Source organism: Tamandua tetradactyla, chromosome 4 (assembly GCF_023851605.1).
Source record: "Tamandua tetradactyla isolate mTamTet1 chromosome 4, mTamTet1.pri, whole genome shotgun sequence".
Lineage (NCBI taxonomy): Eukaryota > Metazoa > Chordata > Mammalia > Pilosa > Myrmecophagidae > Tamandua > Tamandua tetradactyla.
In genome coordinates, this window is record NC_135330.1 from 59,872,749 (window position 1) to 59,882,733 (window position 9,985).

Below are 9,985 nucleotides of genomic sequence, written 5' to 3' on the forward strand. Positions count from 1 at the left end.
AGCCATGCTTTAATCCTAATCCCATTTTGCAAAGGCAGCTGTTTTTTCTAATCTCTATTCAGTATTGTATGCTTGAAACTGTAATTAGATCATCTCCCTGGAGATGTGATTTAATCAAGAGTGTTTGTTAAACTGGATTAGGGGGAATGTGTCACCACCCATTTGGGTGGGTCTTGATTAGTTTCTGGAGTCCTATAAAAGAGGAAACATTTGGAGAATGAGGGAGATTCTGAGAGAGCAGAACGTCACAGCCACAGAAGCAGAGTCCACCAGCCAGCGACCTTTGGAGATGAAGAAGGAAAATGCCTCCCAGGGAGCTTCATGAAACAGGAAGCCAGGAGAGGAAGCTAGCATCTGACACCGTGCTTGTCATGTGCCCTTCCAGCTGAGAGAGAAGCCTTGACATGTGTTCGCCATGTCCCTTCTCACTTGAGAGACAAACCTTGAACTTCATTGGCCTTCTGGAACTAAGTATCTTTCCCTGGATGCCTTAGATCTGACATTTCTATAGACTTGTTTTAGTTGAGACATTTCTCGGCCTCAGAACTATAAACTAGCAACTTATTAAATTTTCCTTTTTAAAAGCCATTCTGTTTCTGGTATATTGCATTCTGGCAGCTAGCAAACTAGAACAGTTAATTTTTGCAAAAATTTCTGCCAAACACTGAATAACTGCAGTTTGTATGTTAGTCTTTCTTTCCAGTAAAAATAGAGTTCCATGAAAAAAAAAGTGGCTGTTTCAGCTCATAACTCACACAGCTGCCCGGGTGCTTTTCCTTGAGAAACTCAGTGCTTTTGGATGCATACCTCACATGGCAACACGCAGAATGTTAAAAAGATGGGCACTTGCATCAAGATTTAATAACATTTACCATCTTTGCTTCTTTGCCAAAGCTATTTTTAAGTGAAACTGGCAGTTAGTTGATTAGTTAACTTAGCAAGTGTGCAATGATGAAGAATACCCTGATGACGAGTGGTTTGGTTCTGTCTTGATTTCACATGAAGGCACCATCGGATTTACACACTATTGTTTTAGTACTATCACTCTCAACACAATGAAAATGGCAAATGACCTCTTAGTATTATTCTGAGAAGAGTTTTGACCTCATGGGCATCCCCTGCTCCTCAGAAAGTCTTGGGGCTCCCAGGGACCTGCAGACCACACTTGGAGCCATATTGTCCTAGGACATCTCATGCAATCTTCACAGAGGCTGTGTCCCTTGTGTGTTATCTGTATTTTCTGATGAGAACCCTGAAGCTCAGAGAGTTGAAGTAACTAGCCCTGGACACCTAGGGAGGAAGCAGCAGACACTTGGGCTGTGTGACTACCCACCACGCACATGTTGTTCTACAGAACAGGCGTCCGTGGGGTGTGGACCCATGGGGGTGATGGACAATGCCTATGCCCCTCTCCCACTGACCCAGGGGAAGTCTGAGGGCGCTTCCTAGCCTCTATAGAGGTAAGGACCTCAGGTTCTGTTCCTTTCTGATGGGGTGGAGGCCAGGCTGCTCTGGGAAGCCCCCAACTCTGAGGCTGGGCTGCAAACTGCAGACTTTGTCCTCCCTTCCTTTCCATTTCCCTTAGCAGCGGCAGCAGCCGACGCAGTTCCCAGCATCAAAGAGCTAATCCAATTTCTCAGCTGTGCTCCCCCCTCGCCTCCTGCAATGCCAGGATTGATTTGGAACCAGGGCAGCCTTATTAAAGTGATGCCTTTTCCTTCTCGTGGGAGAGTCCAACTGAGAAAGGGCGCCCCACCTCCTAATTAATTCCATGCTTCCTGCTAACACCAATCCTAGTCACAGGCCATCCCAATGCTTTCTGGGGTTTACCTCTAGCTTTTCTTGGCTCCTAGTGGTGAGGCTGGATTTTAGCCTCCAGGTTTTCCCCCAGGACCCTAGAGCACTTAACTAGTTAGTTCTGGTTCACTCCCCCTACACTTCTCAGATGGGAACAGGGGATCCCTCTCACCTTCTTCTTTGCAGGGATATCCTCCCTGCAGTTGGAAACAAGGGATCCCCAGGGTCCTGGCATCTAATCTCAGGCTCCCATCATTAGGCCTGTGACTGGTCCGTCTATAGTTGGCACAGTTGGGATCCACAGTTGACAATGGAAATGGGGAGCCAGGCACCCCCAAGAAGAATGGAGATCAGGGACTGTGTGTTTGCTAAGTATGCTTCTCTCCAATAAACACAGGAGATAAAGGGCCTCAGGAATCTCCACCACTCTTCGCCCAAACCCACTCTCCAGGATATCATCCAAGCTGCCTTGCAAGCCCTCTCTAGGAAGGAGGCAGGGGATAAGGACTTAAGCAGTAGCAGATGATGGTAAGGTTAGGCATCAGAAAGAACTTCCTTTCTAGAAACATCATGAAAGCCACTTCCTCAATATATTTTCAAAGAAAGAAGGACAATTCCAATAGGCCTAGACAATTAGTTCAGACCAGAAGCAGTGGTGAAGAAGAGATGTTTGCCTCCTCTCCTCCAGCCCCTGAAGAGCTGGGGCTGTCTGGGGAGGGGCAGGGCCCAGCGCCCTGGCTCATCTTGGGGAGTCATTTCTGCTCTGGAAGGGGCTAAAGAGGCCTCATCCAGGTCCTCACCACACACGTCTCTACCTGGCTTGGCCTCACTAATCACACATCCTACCTCATTCGACTTCAGAAGATATTGAACCCAGAAGTGGGAGTGAGGAAGAGAGGAAAAAGAAGGGAGAGAAAGGAGGTGGGGAGGGAGAGATGGGGGTACATGATATTCTCTCTTCTCTCTGTCTCTCCATAGCTGAGCAAGAAGCCTCAAGAACACTTCTCCCTTTAGCCTCTCTCCCTCTTGGCCTCAATTACCACCACGGTAAACCACCATCCCCCAGCAACTCGTGTCTGGTCCCGTCCAAGTTAAAGAGGCATGCAAAGGGCCCAGAGGAGCTTCTGTGGTTTCGCCTCAGTCACCTTCTGTATCTGCGATGGGCTGCTGGGCCTCGTCCCATCCTGCATTACCTCCAGGCCATCCCCACACACTGCGTGGGTATAGAAAGGGTTAAGCTTCTCGTAGCCCCACCCCCTCCTCTGTCTCTGAGACCTACTCATCCCATCCTTTGGTTCATTTTTATTTTCCCATCTCCCTAGTGCCATGCCCATAGTTATAACCACTTACACTTGATATTAACATGCATGGTAGGTAATGGGTGAATTCTGCCTCTAATTGCAGTATTCCCTAATTGCCAAATTCCAGAGCTATTGCATCAACCCAATTATGGGAAGCCCTGCCAAGAAGGACTCCCTACTCTGCTCAGAGCCACTGTGCCCTCACAAATGCCTCAGGGGAGCCTCACTGACCCCCTGCCCAGCCACTGTCCTTTCTTGATCTAAGACTGTCCAGTGATTAGGCCTTGGCCTCTCCAGTTTCCTTGCAGGGGGAAGGGAGAAGGTGAAGAAGTCCCACCTCCTAAGAAAATCTGGTCCTGACAAGCAGCCATGATGGGTCAGGGTCTCCTGGGGGCCTGCCTGAGCTATCATGAATGCTCCCAAGTGGGGAGATCTCTGATAGGTATTGGGGGCTAACTCCTTGGGGGAGCTCCCAGCCTGATGGAGGAGACATTCTTAGTGCCTTCAACAGAGAAACTGCTTAGTCCATCTGAATGGAGAGTGGGAGAAAGGAAGAGGAATGTAAGAGATCAGGAAGGATTAGTGTGCTTTGGCTCAGACCATGCTTGACTCTATTTCTCCTGGCATGAAAGAGTTAAGTTCTGGGCTGTGCAGTCCCATGGAGAGTTGACTTCTCAAACCTAAATTCTCAGAAGAGAAGCAGTCAGACAACAGCTAGATCCCATTTTCCCCTGCCTTTGCAAGAGGCCACTCCTCCCCCCAATGATGCCCCCCCACACACACATATGCACATGCACACACGTACACACCGCTAGGTCCTGATGCCACAGGATCCAAAGGAACCACTTAATTACCAAGATGGGAGCGTGCAGAGGCTCCGGGTGCTGATGACATCAGCATGACACTACAGATAAGGCTGCCAGTCCCAGGGCCGATCCAGCCCGGTGCCCATCTTTTGCTCTGGCCCACCAGCATGCCTCCTCCTGCCCCCTCAAGAGCAGGGCTTCTGAAGATGGCACCTGCAGCCCTTATGAAGAGTCCAGGAAAACCTAACACCTGTGAGGGAGGGCTGATTCAATTTCTCTATGAGCATACCGTCTTAATATTTTCAAATTCTGCTGCCACCAGTCTCTTAGTTATGCTCAAAGCATTAATGATCTCCTCCCTGAGGGCCCTGGATGGCATTCACTGGCTCCATGCCGAAGGGAGAGCTGGTGAGAAGGGGCAAGGAGGTGGTGAGTTCGGTTGGAGAGGAAAAATACTAACTGGTAAGCTACAGTGGCCTAGAAAGCCCCCCCGAGTGCCTTTGATCTGGTTGCCCTTAAGTGGTGTGAGATCTGGACAAGCCGGATGACTTCTCTGCACCTCTGCCTCTTCATTGTGAACAGAGGAGTATGACGGCTGCTCCAAGACCTCTTGGTGGTGTGAGGACCATGGTGAGGAGAGGTGGGAACAACCTTTCTGAACCACTTTACCAAGTTAGGGGATGTGAGGGGGGGCTTGAGAAAAGGAGCAGACATGGTGGGCAGTGGTGACAACAGTGTTGCTTGGCACCTGGATTTGGGCCACACAGACTCAGAGTTGGTCCTGCGATCTCTGCCCCATGCATGATTCACGCTGGCTATACCTTTTCTTATGCCAACAGCAAAAGCTGAAGTCCTGAGCCCCCCAGAGAAGGTGGTCCAAAAAGCCTCTCCTGAGTTTACAACAGGGGGGAAGAGGCATCCCCTCCTCCTCTTTTAGCCCTGACCCCAAGATTTGGGGGCTGCTTGGTGGCATCAAACACTCTGAAACAGTTTCTCTGGCCCTAGCAATTCATTTTCTGCTTTCCTAGGAGGTAAGACTGGAAGGCGTTCGCAGTAACCAAGCTCCCCAACCCCGGCATTCAGCCAAACTGTCTCTTGACCAGATGGGTGGAGAACTCTGTCCTAGTGTGAAAATTATCCAGGGAGGAAGTTTTTACAACCACTCTTGACTACTCTATTTGGGAACTCCTTCTTGATGTTTACTTTTTGAACCTCTTGTTGAAGTTCAAACCTCTTTAGGGGAGACGGTTGGCAGGTGGTGCCCCCCTGCAGCCCAGTCTCACACTGACTGGCGAGGCCCCCCTGGGCCTGGATCCTCATCTACCATCTCTGGCTACTTCTCTGAACATTCAGTTCCAAGGAAAATGAACACGAGCTGGCGAAAATGCTTCCTAGAAATGAAACTTTGGCAAAAGCTGACTTGTTAGGCATAAAGAAGAACTTCCCAAAAGGCAGAGGATTGAAATACTGGAATGGCCACCAAGAAAGTTAGAGCAGCTTCTTCCCTTGAGTTTTTAAGAATAACAGAGGTAGAAATTGCTCTGTCCAGCTTGGGCACCCAAGAAAGACTCCTGTCTGTGGTAAAACACTTATATAGCATGCACCACGTGGCAGTCACTGCTCTAAACACTTGACAGGAATTAATTCATTAATCCTCACACACAAAAAAAACCTATGGCCTAGATAAGACTTTTTTTTTAATATATATACTATAAGATTCCACTTATTTAACACTCTTTTTTAAAATTTTTTTATTGATAAAACAACATACAAGCACATACATTCGTAACAAACAAAACATCTCATACATGGTGTACAATCAATAGCATAGATAAGATTTTAGTTCCATTCTACAGATAGGGAAACCCAGGAACAATGTGTTTGATTAACTTGCTCAAACTTAGAGTTTGAGCAGAACCTACCTAGCATAGCCCCTGGCACATAGTAGCTTCTCAAAAACCAGTAGTTGAATGAATGTGGAAACTGTTGCTCAAGCTAAGCTAATTGTGCAGATCCACTGGAATGCATCCTCTACAAGGGCAGGGATTTTTGTCTGTTGTGTTCACTGCTCTATCTACAGTGACTAGAACAGTCCTGGATATATTGTAGATGCTCACTAATAAATACATGCTGCCTGAATGAATGAATAAGATCACACACTTCATCATCAGTAGCCTGGAGATTTGACCCCTGTCCCTCTTAGGCCTGCCTGGCCCCTGGTCTCTATGCTTGGCTGCTTCCTATTTTGACTGCTAAACTTTCACTGAGCAAATACCCTCTACCCCTCCCTCTTGCTTGCCATTCCAGTTTTCTTTAAAGATCATCCCCATCACCCTAGACCTTCCGTACTGTCTGGCTCAAGAAAAGCAAACCAAACTTTGGCTAGAACCTGCCTAGACCAGGAAAGCCCATATATAAAATCCCAAAGCCAGGTGAAACAGCCTTTCTACTCCTCCACAGCCTTCGATTATCCATGAGGATGCCCCTGTCCAGGGAAGGGACAGATGAGCCACTTTTCCAACTCACTGAGCCCACAACTTCTTCCCCAGCTCATCCTCACTGCCCTTCTCACAATCCTGCTCCCAGTTCACCCAGTGCCCTTCCATCTATTCTCCCCAACTGTCACTAGCTCCATGGGAGAAAAAAAGATCTAGCTAAGATATGGCAAAGTCTGTGTAGGGGCAAAAGGGGCCCTTTAAGGTCAGGCTTGCCTAGAAGCCAGGGGATACTAAGGACACCTTGCCCCAAGGCTTGGAGAGGGCGGGGTAGGGGTTTCTCAATCATCTCCAAAGCCCCCCACCCCCAGCTCTCTGCAGTGCCAGGGACAACCTGCCTGGAAGCTGCCTAAGAAGGACAGGGGTCGAATGAGCTCGAGCTGAAGCAAGGTCAGCCCCTACTCCAACTCTCCCTGTCCCTGCTAGGTCTTCAACTAGGTACATGCTTAGCCCAAGGATAAAACCAATTCCAATCATAAGATAAAAACAGTTGCAAGCTTTTCATGGTGGGATGGGGGGAGGGATGTAATGCTTACAAACACACACACCTTTCTTTCTCTTCCCCTGGTCTGTTCTATGAGTGTCAAGCCCCAGGTCTGAAAGAGTAAGAACTGCGCTTGCCAGGGAAGGGTTTGACATGCCCTTCCTCTGCCCGCCCCCCCCCCCCCCCCCAAAAAAAAATTCCCTGGAAAAGCTCCTGGTCTGCTGAACAAACAGAATCACAACCGAATGATCTGGTACTTCTTTCCCCTGGGGACAGTGGGCCAGAACATTTATGTGAAGCTAAAGACCTTCTCTTCCCCTAGCTCCCCAATCCCTCTTTGGGGTATATGGCGAGGCGCAAGCCCAAGACGTTCCTCAGAAAAAGCCAGACCTCCCAGAGGAGCCCCAGAGGATGATACTGGACAATCTGACTAGGAGATCTGGTAGAGGAAGAGAAACCCAAGAGTGGGATATCAGCAAGCATTGGTCACAGCCCAGGGACATGGGGAAGAGAAGGGTTGGGGCTAGGATCCCCAGCCCAGCTGCAGTGTGCCTGGCATGGACCCCTGACGCTGACTCACCCCCAGGGCCCTGACACAGGCTGCATCCTGCAGTGCCTGCCAGGCTACTGCTCACAGGCCGTCAGGCACGTCCCAATGCATCAGAGCTGCCCTGCCCCCTTGGCCCAGGTGGAGGGGTACTGGGCATGGCCAATTTTCTTCCCCCCCGCACCTCTGCCAGTCGCAGAGATGTTTCTAGCAGCCCTGATGCTGGCCCTGGACTTGAGCAGGAGGAGCAAACTGGAAGGATTAAGGCTACCGGCTCCTCATTGTCCAACCCCTCTGCAAAGAGCCCGCCTTACCGAGAGCTGGATGGGCTGGGTTGAGGACAATCTATTACACATGGGAGACTCCCCTGCAGGGTGGGGGCAGTAGAGGAGGAAGGGCACCTTCCTCCTCTCCAGGTCAGACCCCAGCCCATGTTCCTGGCTTTCTGGGTGCCCCCAGATCCTAAGGATCTCCTTGTCCTCAAGCCCTCCCCATCCAGCCTGTGCCATTCTCTCCCCCGCGCTGGACGACAGCCTTTGCCTTTGTAGTGCCCCCTTCCTGGGCCAGCCCCGTCTGTGTCCTTGCACTCCCTTTCTTTCTGCAGCCATGGCAAGAAAGCGGTGGGGAGCACTTAATTCTCTCCCTTACAGGGAATGGGGGAGAGGATGCTGCAGAGGGGGAGAGGGGGTCCTGACAGCCAGCACACACAACACACCATGGGCCGGGGGTGTTTTTGGGGCACCTGTGGAACGTGGGAATGGGAAAGGGGGAAGGAGAAAGGAACACTGGGGGTGGGTAGGCCTGGGTTAACCGTATGGGGGAAAAGAAAGCTCCTCTCTTCTGAGGTAAAAAATACAAACCCCGTGTCCTGAGAGAGGGGGAGGGAATAGATACAGGAGAATGGGGAACCCTAAATGGGAAAGGCAAAGTTCAGAAAGGGAATGCGGATTGTCTGCACCTCCAGATCTGGGTGCCCTGGCCCGGGGACAAGGACTAAAGCCGGGACGGGACGTCCTAGGACTTGCTGAGTCATGAGATTTGGAGAGAGGCGAGGGGAGCTTCTATCCCCCTCTCGCACCCCAGTCCCAGTTCCTTTTGGCCCTCACTTCCGAATAATCCTTGTCCACTGTCTCCCCACCCTCTCCCTGATCCAGGGTCTCTGCTCCCGGGGCTCGCGGGCCCTCCCTTCTCACGACGGCGGGGTCCGGAGGTCCCGGAAGCCTGAGCCCGGGCAAAAGAAGCTCGGCTGGCGAGCGCTCAGGCGGGCGGGAGGTGGGCGAGACGCGAACGCGGCGCAACCCAGACGCCAGGGAGGAGCGGTGGGGGCGCAAGCCGGAGGGCGCAGGGGACGCCGGCCCGCCCCTCTCCTTTGCAGCTCAGCACCGTGAGATCCCGGGGGGAAATCTACCCCCACCTCCGCCCCAATCCAGACGGGGAGCCGGCTCCCGGTGAGGAATCTACCATCCACCCGTCCAAACTCCCCCAGAGGACGGTGCGAGTGCTCGGCCTCCTTGGCCTCAAACTTACCGGACCCAACCTACCTCCCAGGAGCCAGACCCCATCCCGGGACCCCTCGACTCAATAGCAGAAGACCCGCCAAGGGAAGAGAAACTTTGGAGGGGTAGGTCGGTGCCCCTCACGGGCCGGGATACGGACTCACCCGGGAGTGACCCGGAGGAGGCAGGAGAGATCCGGGCTCTCGGATGTGAGGGGGCGTCGGGTTGCAAGGACACGGCGCTGGCTGCGGTTTAACAGGGGCGTCTGTCCCCCTCGGGGCCGGGAGTCCCCGCTCCGCCTCTGCCCCAACTCGGCTCCGAAGTGTCTTTGCCGCAAGACTTGCTGAGCTTGGCAGTCTGCGCCGAGGAGGCGGAGGGAGGGGGCCTGATCAATGGGCGAGAGCGGCGAGCGCTGCAGTGAGGGGAGGAGACCAGGCCGGCGGGCGCGGGAGGGCGGGGACCAGGGAGAGGGGAGGCAGGAGCGGGCGGACCTGCCCTGCAGGGACCGGGGTTCCCTGTGCACAGCCCTTCCAGACTCTCAGCGCCTCCGCCTCCTGCTCAAGGTCGCGGCTGCTGCTCCCAGGGCAGGAAGAATCGGGGAAGGGGAAAGGCACCCATCTTCGCCACCCGAAATGGACCGTCTCTCTTGAGCCAGCTCCCTCTCCTCAAGCCCCCTAATCCACAACAGCCCAAGGCTAAATTATGGGCTTCCCCTGGAGCCATTTCAGGATGCCTGAATTCCTCCCTTACTGCCCCCCTCCCACACCCCCAATAAGGCCACCTCTTCCTATAGTTGTCACCTGGATGGTAGGGGCTTCTGATCCTAAAGATTTGGTGAGGAAGAGGAAGCTCCTTTGGAGAAGATAAAGCTGCCTGGGGGAAGAGAATGGAGTGAGTGGGAGTAGTAAGGAACATGGGGAGGAGAAGGACCTGGAAGGAGGTGGAGAGATGAGGAAACTACTATTTATTAGGGTCTTTTGCACATGCTAGTTTGCTTAATGTTTAGGACATCCATTTAAGGTGGTTATATGGGAAGTTTGCAGGTGGGGAAGCAGTCCC

The 9,985-nt window shown here is 52.1% G+C and overlaps 1 protein-coding gene across 1 annotated transcript in view; it reads right to left on the reverse strand.

Annotated features, from left to right (window-relative positions):
- The window catches only part of SYT2 (synaptotagmin 2), a 136,414-nt gene extending 127,174 nt beyond the window's left edge, over positions 1-9,240 (reverse strand). Inside the window, exon 1 of the mRNA XM_077157406.1 lies at positions 9,091-9,240. The gene's annotated coding sequence lies outside the window, so the exon portion shown is untranslated. The remainder of the gene's footprint in view (positions 1-9,090) is intronic.
- Positions 9,241-9,985: the final 745 nt, after the last annotated feature.